Raw genomic sequence first — 13,285 nt, forward strand, 5'->3', positions numbered from 1 at the left:
GCGCCTGGAGTGGCTATAAAGGCCAATTCTAGAGTGACAGGCTCTTCCACAGGTGCTGCAGAGAAATGTGTTTGTCGGGGTTATTACACAGTTGGCTCTCCCCTTGCGCCTCTGTCTTTTTTCCTGCCAACTACTAAGCCACTTCGACTCGCCACACTTTAGCCCCGCCTTTATGGCTGCCCGCCAGCTCTGGCGGATGCTGGCAACTGACTCCCACGACTTGTAATCAATGTCACAGGATTTCATGTCGCGTTTGCAGACGTCTTTAAAGCGGAGACATGGACGGCCGGTGGGTCTGATACCAGTGGCGAGCTCGCTATACAATGTGTCTTTGGGGATCCTGCCATCTTCCATGCGGCTCACATGGCCAAGCCATCTCAAGCACCGCTGACTCAGTAGTGTGTATAAGCTGGGGATGTTGGCCGCCTCGAGGACTTCTGTGTTGGAGATACGGTCCTGCCACCTGATGCCAAGTATTCTCCGGAGGCAGCGAAGATGGAATGAATTGAGACGTCGCTCTTGGCTGACATACGTTGTCCAGGCCTCGCTGCCATAGAGCAAGATACTGAGGACACAGGCCTGATACACTCGGACTTTTGTGTTCCGTGTCAGTGCACCATTTTCCCACACTCTCTTGTTCAGTCTGGACATAGCAGTGGAAGCCTTTCCCATGCGCTTGTTGATTTCTGCATCTAGAGACAGGTTATTGGTGATAGTTGAGCCTAGGTAGGTAGATGGATGGAGCATTTCTGACGTCCTGCCCCATGATGTTCGTTTTCTTGAGGCTGTTGGTTAGGCCAAATTCATTGCAGGCAGCCGCAAACCTGTCGATGAGACTCTGCAGGCACTCTTCAGTGTGAGATGTTAAAGCAGCATCGTCAGCAAAGAGGAGTTCCCTGATGAGGACTTTCCGTACTTTGGACTTCGCTCTTAGACGGGCAAGGTTGAACAACCTGCCCCCTGATCTTGTGTGGAGGAAAATTCCTTCTTCAAAGGACTTGAACGCATGTGAAAGCAGCAGGGAGAAGAAAATCCCAAAAAGTGTGGGTGCGAGAACACAGCCCTGTTTCACGCCACTCAGGATAGGAAAGGGCTCTGATGAGGAGCCCCCATGTTGAATTGTGCCTTTCATATTGTCATGGGATGAGCTGATGATACTTAGTAGCTTTGGTGGGAATCCAATCTTTTCTAGTAGTCTGAAGAGACCACGTCTGCTGACGAGGTCAAAGGCTTTGGTGAGATCAATGAAAGCAATGTAGAGAGGCATCTGTTGTTCACGGCATTTCTCCTGTATCTGACGAAGGGAGAACAGCATGTCAACGGTCGATCTCTCTGCACGAAAGCCACATTGTGCCTCGGGGTAGACGCGCTCGGCCAGCTGCTGGAGCCTGTTTAGAGCGACTCGAGCAAAGACTTTCCCCACTATGCTGAGCAGGGAGATTCCACGGTAGTTGTTGCAGTCACCGCGGTCACCTTTGTTTTTATAGAGGGTGATGATATTGGCATCGCGCATGTCCTGGGGTACTGCTCCCTCGTCCCAGCACAGGCAAAGCAGTTCATGTAGTGCTGAGAGTATAGCAGGCTTGGCACTCTTGATTATTTCAGGGGTAATGCTGTCCTTCCCAGGGGCTTTTCCGCTTGCTAGAGAATCAATGGCATCACTGAGTTCCGATTTGGTTTGTATGTCCAGCTCATCCATGACTGGTAGAGGCTGGGCTGCATTGAGGGCAGTCTCAGTGACAACATTCTCCCTGGAGTACAGTTCTAGGTAGTGCTCAACCCAGCGGTCCATTTGTTTGCGTTGGTCAGTGATTATGTCCCCTGATTTAGATTTGAGGGGGAGTAATTCACCTCCCAACTCCCCAAAGCCTTTCCACCTTCTGCAATGCACAAATCAGGAGTGTGATGAAATACTATCCATTTACCTGATGAATGCAGCTGCAACAACATTCAAGACACTCAACACCATCCACGAAAAATCAACCTACATGATTGGTACCCTATCCAACACAAACTTTCACTCCTTCCACCACCAGCGCACTCTGGCTACAATGTGTATCTTCTACAAGATGCACTTCAGCAGCTCACCAAAGTTTTTTCAACAATACTTCCCAAACCCATGGACCGCCACTGCCTTAAAGGACAAGGGCAGCAGGTGCATGAAAAGATAGCACCTGCAGGTTCCCCTCCAAGTCACATGCCATCCTGACTTTGAACTATGTCACTGTTGATTCATCATCACTGGGTCAAAATCCTGGAACTTCCTACCTAACAGTACTTTGTGAGTATCTTCGCCACATGGACTGTAGTAGTTCAAGAAGGTGGCTCACCACTGCCTTCTTAAGGTCATTTAGGGATGGGCAATAAATGCTGGCATTTCCACCAACACCCACATCCTATGAACAAATAATTGCAATAATTGTAAGATTTTTTTTGTGTTTGGACTAGCTTTTGACCCACAAGGCACAGACTCCGGTATTCTTAAATCAAGATAGAGAGTTTATTAAGCATAGCAAGAATATACAAGCATTACTTAACCAACAGCAGTAGTTATACAGCGGAGTGCAGAGCATCCTCAGTTCTTGCTTCCTGAGTTGCTGTGGCACAGTCTTCTCTCTTAAGGTGCTCTGTTGACTGTAGGGTGGTCTCTTCAAATCAGTGCACCCCAATGTCTCTCATTTCACTTTCATTTATGCCCCCCTCTGCAGGTTCCTTCATTCCATATGAGGTTACATTCCACCTGAACCCTTTTGATTGGTCAGTTATAACCTCATCTTCCATACATTGTCTCTGTTGATAGCTTGATGGCCTAAGGCATTGTCACACAATGGGGAATGTTTACTATCACCATCAACATTTCAGTCATGAATGGTCTCCGAATACCTTTATTTGCATTTCCAACCTCATGAGGCTTACAAGTCTATCACTTACTGTGACTCTGAGTCTGTCTTAATTGAAATGCAGAAAGGCAGTTATCAAGACATCCTATCTCATAGCAAAAGCCACTTCTGTTATTGCTGTTATTGTAGACGCTGTCTTCCACCATCTCTCCAATACAGCATGAAAATTACATTTCGCATAACATGATTTCAAACACAAGGTCCATCACTTAATTCTAATATAATACATTGATACATAACAAAGTATAACTATTCCCAAGCATAACCACAACATCACTTAAAATCATTCTATTTTAAAACATAGCACCTCATGCGAATTGTATCAGGTTATAACTTGCATAGATTCATCCAACAGATTAAACATGACAGTCGTTAACCCATTAGCTCCTACATAATAAAAAAATACTATTGGGAAGAGATCATAGGAGGCTCAAGCGGGCATGTTTCTTCAATTCCCTGGTAGTTTAATTTGGAGTACCTTTTATATCCTGGTCAAGAATTTTCATGTAGGAGGAACCAGGCTATTATAGTAGTGACATCTACACTAAGGACACAAGGCAAAGTGTTTTTACCAATGCTTATTAATTCATTTCCACCAAGAAACATAGGGAAAAACATTTGCCATTTTGGATTACACGTCCCAGGTAAAGTTCAATGTTAGTTTTTGATTCAGCTTGAGAGGATCTGAATCTTGACCAGCCAAAGGAAAGTGTTATATCATCCAATTCAGGGTTTGTATTAATTTTTTAGTTTTGGAGAAATTAAATGTGTAGCTGTAAGATAATTGAAATTTGAGAATTTCAAAAGGTTGCACGACCACCCAAGAGATTTTATTTTCATGATCTTTCCATGTGTGCTTACAAGGACAAAGTTAGAGAGGTGAGAACCATAAAGCAGCAGGTGGGCTCATTTAGTTGAGAAACTGCAACCAGAAAGTCTGCAAGGAATTGTCCTGTCATTGTTAGCAATATTAATTACTCATGTGGGTATTAGAAATCAAAGAGATGTTTTGGAGTTGGAGGGAATGAGTTACATTGCTATCTGAGACATTCTATCTGTACCACAGTGCTATGGAGATAGACGATGCAGGGGAATGCCTGTTGGCAAGGTATTTTCTATCTCTGTGCTGGTTTTTGGAAAGCAGTTGGCTTTGAAAGCAGCTGGACTCGAGCAGGAAGACCATCAGAAACCAGGGGTGTTTCTGATTTGATTAAGGCACAGGCTCAGGCTGGGAAATCCAGATTCATAAGGTGTTGAAAGAGAGCTGGAGGGTTGCCTGACCAGATGCTAGAGGGAGAATCCCCCGGAGATCTCATACCTCAGAAGATAGCTGAGAAACTAAGGAAAATTGAAGTGAATTTCTAAGAGCTGTGATATACCTTGAATTGGTCCTACGAGAAGTGAACAAACACGCCAAGATCCTGTAAAGTACAACGGAACTCATAGGGTGGAAGGAAATGTCAGACGGGGGTGTTCTGTTACTATTTAGAGTTTAAAATATATGTCTTCATGTTTTGTTAAGATTCTAAGTTTAAAGTATGTAATTTCAAATTAGTGTTACTATGGCAGTGTTTTTCTTTGTTTAACTCTTGTACAGTAAGGTTTTTTTTGTTGAAAATGTGAAATCTTGTGGCATAATTCTTTCAGTAATAACTGGGAGTTTGAATTTCTTCTTAAAAAGTTACTGGTCTCTAACAAGATCATAACAGAAGTTTGAACCTCTCAGAACGGAACAGCGAGGAGGAGTAGCAGATCACCTGCAGGAGAAGAAAATGACAGAAGAAAATGTAAGAGAAATGGTCTGACAAGAGTTAAAATATGATCAACGCAATGGTCTGTTTTATTAACTTTAGAATTGTATCTCGTTTGAAAATACTACTTCACATTCTGGCAGATATTAACACATCTTTATTTTATGACTCAATGATGAATGACCATTGCATAAAATATATGTTTTAGGCTTGAGTTCTGCCTTGTGAAAGGGATGCAAGTGGAGTACCATGATGTTTCAATTACCAGTCACAGAAGCGAATGTGAAAATGATAAAAGATTAATTTTCCATTTTTATTCTAACATCAACACTTTTAAATGTACAATCCTCCTGCCTTTCATCATAACTCACAATTTGGCTAATCTGTTAGAGGATTTGGCAGAAAACCTTTTGGTATTTGACCACTTTTCTATCAATTGGGTCAACTTGCCATTAGTGGGTCAGCCTAAAGAAACCATGCACTCTTCTGAGAAGGCTTGTCTGTCAGATCTTGAAAGTGATCTTCCTGATTTCTCTGACTGCTCTCCCTAATAGAGACTTTCCCTGCCATATATTCAGGGTTTCTGTTGTCCATCCAGCTCATTCTTACTGTAAAATATGTTATTATTGCAGCTAATATCCTCTATGATCCTATACTTTATTTGTTCATGGGATGTGGGTGTTGCTGACAAGGCCAACCATTTATGTCCACCCTTGAGAAGGTGGTGGTGAGCCGTCTTCTTGAACCGCTGCAGTCCATGTAGTTACACCCACAGTGCTGTTAAGGAGGGAGTTCTACGATTTTAACCCAGTGGCAGTGAAGGGATGGTGATATAATTCCAAGTCAGGGTGGTGTGTGACCTGATGGGGAACTTACATATGTCTTAATTTCTTGGTTTTTATATCAGTTTTCAGCCTGTTCATCTTTTATTGGCTGATGAAGTGATTATCTCAACACTTCACGCATCACATCACTGCACTATGTCTTTGGTTCGTTGAAAAATATTTAGGGGTAATGCAATGATGTAGTAAACAGTATGAGCTGCAGCACAGCTTGATGATACAAAAGGAATTATAATAGTAACTTTCAACAACCATATTCAGCAGCTCCATAAGTAACCATCAATACATCAGCTCATTTCATGAATGATTAATTAGATAAGGCTCCCCCAGTTTCTTCTTGATGATCCATGTTTGTTGTATTAGTGGCCACCATTTTGGATGTAAATCCCCTTCCTTGCTCGCCTTAAAAATACAAGTCTCAAAATCAATTTTGAGCTTGGCTCATCAAAATCAGACGGACATGGGTTCAAATCTCACTCCATAGACTCTAGGCTGCCTTTTCAGTGAGATAGTGAGAGAGTGCTGCACTGCCAAAAGTGCCATCTTTCAACTTTTGAGGGCTCCCTCTGTCTGTTCCGATGGATGTAAAAGATTACATGATACTTCCTTTTTAATTCATTCTTGGGATGCAAGCATCACTGGCAAGGCAGGCATTTATTGCCTATTCCTAATTGCCCTGAGAAGTTGGTGGTGAGCTGCCTCTTGAACTGCTGGTAGCAGTTTAATACAGCTGAGTGCCTGCTTGGCCACTTCAGTTAGGGGACATTTATGTGGAACTGTAGTCAAATATAGGCCAGACTGGGTAAGGAGGTTTTCCTGCCTGATGGACATTAGTAAACCAGTCGGGTTTTTAAAACAAACCGACAGCTTTTACAGTCTTCTTTTTAAAAACTGAATTCAAATTCTCAAACTGCTATATTAGGATTCTGAACTCACGTTCTTTGAAATATTAGTCCAGCCTTTAGGTTACACTAGTCCAGTAACATAACCATGACATGACCACATACTTATCATGATACTACTCAAAGAAGATTGACTTTTCCAGGTCCACTTTGCGGATCATGTGCACTGTTCCCATCCCCTTTTAAAATCGGAACAACTGAATCCTTTCTTTCCCTTGCCAACTTTCTCCTTTGCTGAAGGTGTTGCTGAAGAGCAGTTCTATGGGCACCATTAGGTCTCCAACTGGTCATTATTCATGATAGACAGAGGCTATTGACTCTGGTAGACATCACAGTCAAGTTTCATGTTGCCCTCGCCCAATATCTACAAATTTCTTATCAGATAATAATTAGGTGTGGACCCCCAAGTTCTTTTTCAATGCGCTAACCAAAGAGACCAAACGCAAAGCTCTCTACTGTCACTCTGACTGAGATTACTTAACTCAGTATAAACTAGGAATCAAACTGAGGACCTTCCTGATTTGTGTGAGTCAGCTGCTCTCTGAATTAAGTCAGTGATCAATGAGAGGAATATTCAAGCTTTAATTAAAGATATTCCTTAAGAAGGTGGTATATCATGAACAATGCAGCCAATGTACGCCCACCCTTAATCCATCAACAATCACATAAAATGTATTTAAGTGTTCTAAAATGAATAACCTAACATTACCAGAGTGTGCTTGAGATAGATTTCCATTTCACAGGATCTTTTCTCAATCCACATATCTAGCAAATGTCTGCCAAGCCCTTCTACAGATGTAATCTTACTGATGCATTACAAAATGATAAAATGTGACCAAATTGTCTCCCAGTTACATTACTATTGAGAAAAAAACTCAAATTCAGAAGGAACAGTTTTCAATAGATGGAGACCATCATTATGGTGCATTATAGCTTTGATTTGTAAAAATTGTTCATTTTCTCCACCATAACTGTGTTTAAATAGGTCAAAAGAAAGGAATCAATTGGAAGGATTTAGGTCATGAAGCTTTGAGATATCTGCTGTGTACCCATGCTCCTGCCAATGTGGTTTATATTTAATCACAGAAAGGACTGAGCTCCAAATTGTCGAGTCCTGTTGAAGGAAGGATCACTTCCCATTTTTTTAACAGCAGACCTACAAATACTGTATTCCACTTCAAACTCCAATTTTACAGACATCTCCCCCCTTTTGTCTCGGATACAATTAGAAGGCCAAGTTAGCCATTTTTGCCAACTCAGTTTAGAAAGTACAGTCATTCTGACTCCACCATGCAATCAAGATGATGTTAGCAGTCCCAATGGCAAGTGAACATATCTTACATTGGATTCACAGATGTCCCAAATTTTCTGAAGTGAGGCATCTCACCGCGTGTCCCGTTTGTTAGACGATTTCTGTATTAATAAAGGCATGCGCATTAAGCTGACTGATACTTTGACAGCAAATCCTGATTGATTTTGGGGTGGAGGTGGTGAGGGAGGGGTCACTCTAGACACATCTGGGACAGGGGGGATTTTAATGCCTGTCATCTGGCAGAAACAATACGATTGTGACCGGAAAATGGTAGGGCATGACTTAACTGCCCTGTTCTCACTGTCGCTGTGACCGCCACAATCTTCCTCCTGGCTTATCATTGTGTCTTTCATGACTTTAGGGCATTCAAAGCACTCCACAGCCAATCAAATACAGTTGCTGTGTAATGTAGGAAACATGACAGGCAGCGCACACAATAATAATGACTAGATTATCTGTTTTTGTGTGATTCAGGTTATTGTGGTGTCAGCTGTAGCTCAATTGGTAGTGCTGTTGCCGCTGAGTTGCAAGGTTCTAGATTCAAGGCCCCCTCCAGTACTTCAGCATAAAAAATTCAAGCCTAATACTCCAATGCAGTACTGAGGGAGCACTACACTATTGGAGGTGCTGATTTGTAGATGAGACATTAAACTGAGGCCCCATCTACTTGCTTGGGTGGCTATAAAAGACCCCATGACACTGTCTTGATGAAGAATTATCCCCAGTGTCCTGGCCAATATTTATCCCTCAATCAACATCACAAAAACAGATTTTCAGGTCATTATCACATTGCTGTTTGTGAGAATTTGCTGTGCACATGCTGGCTCCTGTGTTTCCTACGTTACAACGGTGATGACACTTCAAAAAAAAAGTACTTCATTGACTGTAAAGCACTTTGAGATGTCTGGTGGTCATGAAAGGTGCTATATAAATGCAAGTCTTTCTTTTTCTTTGAGGGATAATTATCAGCTAGAACACCAGGCAGAACTCCCATGCTCATCTTCAAAATAGTACCATGGGATCTTTTATATTTACCTGAGAAGGCAGATGGGGCCTCAGTTTCACCTGAAAGAATAGGCTTACTAGAGGACAGCACTAGGAGTGCCAGCCTCAATTATACGCTCAAGTCTCTGAAGTGGGCTTAAACGCACAACCGTCAAAAGCAGAGATAAGAGTACAACCAACTGAGTCAAGGGCAGCAACATTACTTAGGTAAGCAATAGAATAAGAGCTTCTCAAATGCATAGAGGATCTCCAGGCAGGATTTACCCAAATCATCAAGAGCACGTTTCTGGCTCAGAAAACAGTCTTGAATGTGCTTGATAAATCTCTCCCCATTTAATAGCGCCTGCCACCCCACCCCACCCGCACCCCCCCCCCCCCAACCTTCCCCAGCAGATACATTCTCCTAATGCATTGTTGCCAATTCTGGGATGCCAAGTCTGACTGTCCAAGCTAATCAAAATTGCCAATTGAATGGAACATGAGCCAAGAAGACACAATTTTAACAATTCTCATGTCCATCTTGCATTGTGTTGCATCCTTTGAATCAACCATGAACTAACGAAGGGTTATGCTTGAAACATCAACATTTCTTTACTGAGCGTTTCCAGCATTTTCTATTTGAGACTACGAGCATTTGGAAATGGAACTGAGCAGCAATCGATCCTAGTCCACCACTACTCTTAGTCAACAAGCGTGCATTAGGACTCAAAGCACTAAGCAATTTAATGCTGATAATTGCTTGGTACACTCAGCCTCTGTGTAATATTATTCGCAATTATCTTTCATCACCCAATTGGCAACTGGAACATGGGGATGAAAGATCTCATATATACCCACCCTCCATCTCTGCAGCCCAAGTTGCAAGACTGTTACAAAACTTCTATCTTTAGCAGGGCACAGAATACATTCCTCAGTGTGTTGAGGTCTGGATAATAATGGGAATATCCCATCTGAATTAAAAAAAATACAATTTCATCTGAATAGAAATTATATTGTGCCCTTGTATAAAAGACTGGGTCCCTGGTTGAGACCTGAGTACCAAACTCTAAGCTTTTCATGGGTTAGAAATTCATCTGCCCCAATGTTTGGACACAGGGTCACGATTTGTGATGTACTCACGCCCGTTCAGATCAAGGTGGGTGACACATATAATTTGTGTATCTACCCCATCTGAATGATTGTGGCGCTAGCTGATCTGTGTTCCATAATGCTGCCGACAAACTCTGCACACAGCAAGAGGCTCTTGCAGTGTTGGTTGGTGATCATATGGTACAGCGAGCCTGCTCTTTATTAAAGGCAGGCTGCCTCTTAAAGCTGGACAAAAAGATTTCTGCAATGGAAATTCTTGGAAACTAAACACCAGGGCAGACAGAGGATCAATCATATATTAAAGCGAAATACTGCAGAAGCTGGAAATCTGAAATAAAAACAAGAAATGCTGGAAATACTCAGTAGGTCTGGCAGCATCTGTGGACATAGAAGCAGAGTTAACGTTTCAGGTCAGTGACCCTTCATCAGAATCATAGAGGATCAATCATGATGGATGTGGCGCTAGAGGCATTAGTGGTGCAAGAGAAGAGATGCCATGGTCCTGCAGGGGGCCAGGAGAACCTCAAGGACAACCCTCAGAAGGGAATGGGAGCAGGTGGCCAGGAAGATTAACTCCCAGGGAGAGGGAAGAATGTCAGTGACTGTGTAGCACTGTGTTTGGTTGATGTGCCTGCCATAGCTGAATAGTTGGAGGTATGTGAAAGCATGTGTGTGTGAAGCTGGCAGCATTGGTAAGTGTGTGAGGGTGAGGTGAAGTATCTGGTTGTTAGGTGTGTGTCCTGAGTGCAAGGGAGTGCTGTTGGGTGAGTAATGGGGGTGTGATGAATTGAGCAGTGTGAAAAGTCCTGAATCAGGACCTGAGGACCTGGCAACAATGTTACAAGTAGTCTAATGACCTCACATGGGTGGTCAACGTCAGTGAATGTACCTTCATTTGACATGTCCTACCCACCAGAAAGTATGACAAGGTTGCACACAATAGAGGGAGCAGAGCAGAGCCGGCAGGGGGACCAGAACATCTGCATCTCCTGAGACCTACAGAGGAGATAGTTCATCATGGTGCTGGCTGTGACATGGCCCGTAGCATCTGACATAGCTGGGAACATTGTGGAAGATGGCATGTTCCTGCCTTATGCCCCTTCTCAACTCTCAGCACGACCTCTTCCAGCTATCTAGCATGATGAGCAAGCTGCTGATGGTGTGATCATTGATCTCCTACTTTCTACCTCAACCCCTTTCCCTCACATCGTCCCCTTCTGAGTTCCTGCTTTCAGATACCAAAGAACTGCTGCCTGTCCAGCCACAGCAGCCCCAGGGGGAGGAAGGGGAGCAACAGCACAGCGCTGATGAAGAGGCCCAGTCACTTGATCTGACACTGCAGCCACCAGCTCAGACACTGGCACTACACTTAGCTTGGAGGCTCGCCTGTCCAGCCACAGCAGCCCCAGGGGGAGGAAGGGGAGCAACAGCACAGCGCTGATGAAGAGGCCCAGTCACTTGATCTGACACTGCAGCCACCAGCTCAGACGCTGGCACTACACTTAGCTTGGAGGCTCGCATGGAGTTGGGATCAGCACATAGTGAATCACCGCACATGAGTGGGCTGCAGCCCAGCCAGGTTGAAAGGATGGTTTGTTTGCCAGTTCAACGGAGGGCGAGGTAGCAGACAAGCACTGCTGCAGAGAACTCAGATGAGATCTTTGATGGGGTGGCACACAGGAGAGCGCTAAATGATGCATTGGCTGGCCTGCCAGGCAGCCTCCTGTTACCGTCAAAGATCATGGAGCAGTGCGGCTTCAACTTGGCATAGGGCATGGCCGCTCCACAGCCTCTCCTTCAGCTCCCTGTCATGCTGCAGACTCAGAGGCACTGATACTGCTGTTCACATACCTGATGCAGCCTTTGGGTGCACAGGTCACCTACCTCTCTGCCATCCCTGGAGACTGAGGATGCAATGACACTCTCTACCAAAAGCAGGAACTCATCAAAACACGTCCAGAAGCACTCCAGATTGCTTTCCAACACTTTGCAATAAAAACAATTCCAAAACTTTAACTTACCTGCAATCAGGAGGCCAGGCCCTTTAAATAACACTACCACAGGGTGCATCTTGCTGCTTCATGCTTCTTTTTTCAAGAGTGGACAATGGAGACATTGCCAGAACCTGAAATGCAATCCAAATTTGGTAGCCTGGCATCACATCAGCTGGTGTGACATCTGGAGAGCGCTAATTCACTGTGTTCGGGTGCAAGCAGGGGATGGACCTGTGAGCACCCATTTCCCTGCAGAACGTTGCACGGGCCATGTAGGGAGCAATCAAAAGTGCAACCTGTCCCCAGCAAACCCAGATAGGTCTTTGGAGTACCACTAGAAGCTGCGCTACACATTTGAATTTCACACCCTATACATCTTAACTCCAGGCATTAAGCTCTATTATGGGATAGACATCCACCACTAAGCTAAGCATGGGAGCAATCTTCAGTGAATACTTTAGGCAATTAAGAGGTTAAAAAGGTGGCTAAGATGGGGTCTTATGCTGAAACATGAATCATGAGGGGTCTGGACAGAGTAGATAGAGAGAAACTGTTCCCACTTGTGAAAGGATCGAGAACAAGAGGGCACAGATTTAAAGTATTTGGTAAGAGAAGCAAAAGTGACATGAGGAAAAACATTTTCATGCAGCGAGTGGTTAAGGTCTGGAATACGCTGCCTGGGAATGTGGTGGAGGCAGGTTCAACTGAAGCATTCAAGAGAGAATTAGACAGTTATATGAAAAGGAAGAATATGCAGGGTTATGGGGAGAAGGCAGGGGAATGGAACTGAGGGAGTTGCTCTTTCAGAGAGCCAGTGCAGACACAATGGGCCGAATAGCCTCCTTCTGCACTGTAACGATTCTGTGGAACATCAGTTTAGCCTACGTTTCGTGCAAACCACCATCTTGGTAAAGGAGTTGAACCCAGTGCTAGGAACAGCCACCCTGAGACTTGTTAAACAACTGAATCCCACTTAAAATGTCTGTTGGTGCTTATTAACGAGGTTGCATGGCATTTTGGCAACTAGCACTTCAACTAATGCCCTCCCAACGACCAGCAGTTCGGGAGTAAACATTGGTGTTGTCATTGATTTCAAACACTACTTAAAGTTATAGTGACCATTTCATGTTCATGTTGCTGGAGTTCTGAAGAGGACCTCTGAAACTCATCGGGAGACTTTCTGGGACACTTTGCCAAGACTTCGCCAACACTCAGGCAACATTTATTCCAAAAATTGGCTGAGGACTTCCCCTCAGTAAGTGCTGTGATACTCCACCTTATAAGGAAAAAAGGAGTGCTTGGTCATGGACATTTTTCCATGTTCTTCAGAAGGAATCAAGGAGGACTTGAGGCCAGACAGAGCAGCACCAGCAGCTAGAGGAGATTGAGGAGGGCAAGGAGGGCGAGGAGGCTTCCTTCCACCCTACGGGTACAGGATATCCTTTCTCCTCTGAACCTCATCCACCAGGACCTTCAGTACCACATCCAAG

At 44.0% G+C, this 13,285-nt stretch overlaps 1 long non-coding RNA gene across 3 annotated transcripts in view; it reads right to left on the reverse strand.

The window, feature by feature from the left end:
- Positions 1-2,506: 2,506 nt before the first annotated feature.
- The window catches only part of LOC137352411 (uncharacterized), a 246,834-nt gene continuing 236,055 nt past the window's right edge, over positions 2,507-13,285 (reverse strand). For all 3 annotated transcript variants that reach the window (XR_010969707.1, XR_010969705.1, XR_010969706.1), the window contains one exon: positions 2,507-4,657. This is a non-coding gene — a long non-coding RNA (uncharacterized lncRNA). The remainder of the gene's footprint in view (positions 4,658-13,285) is intronic.

The sequence above is a fragment of the Heterodontus francisci genome, chromosome 38 (genome assembly GCF_036365525.1).
Source record: "Heterodontus francisci isolate sHetFra1 chromosome 38, sHetFra1.hap1, whole genome shotgun sequence".
NCBI classification, from domain to species: domain Eukaryota; kingdom Metazoa; phylum Chordata; class Chondrichthyes; order Heterodontiformes; family Heterodontidae; genus Heterodontus; species Heterodontus francisci.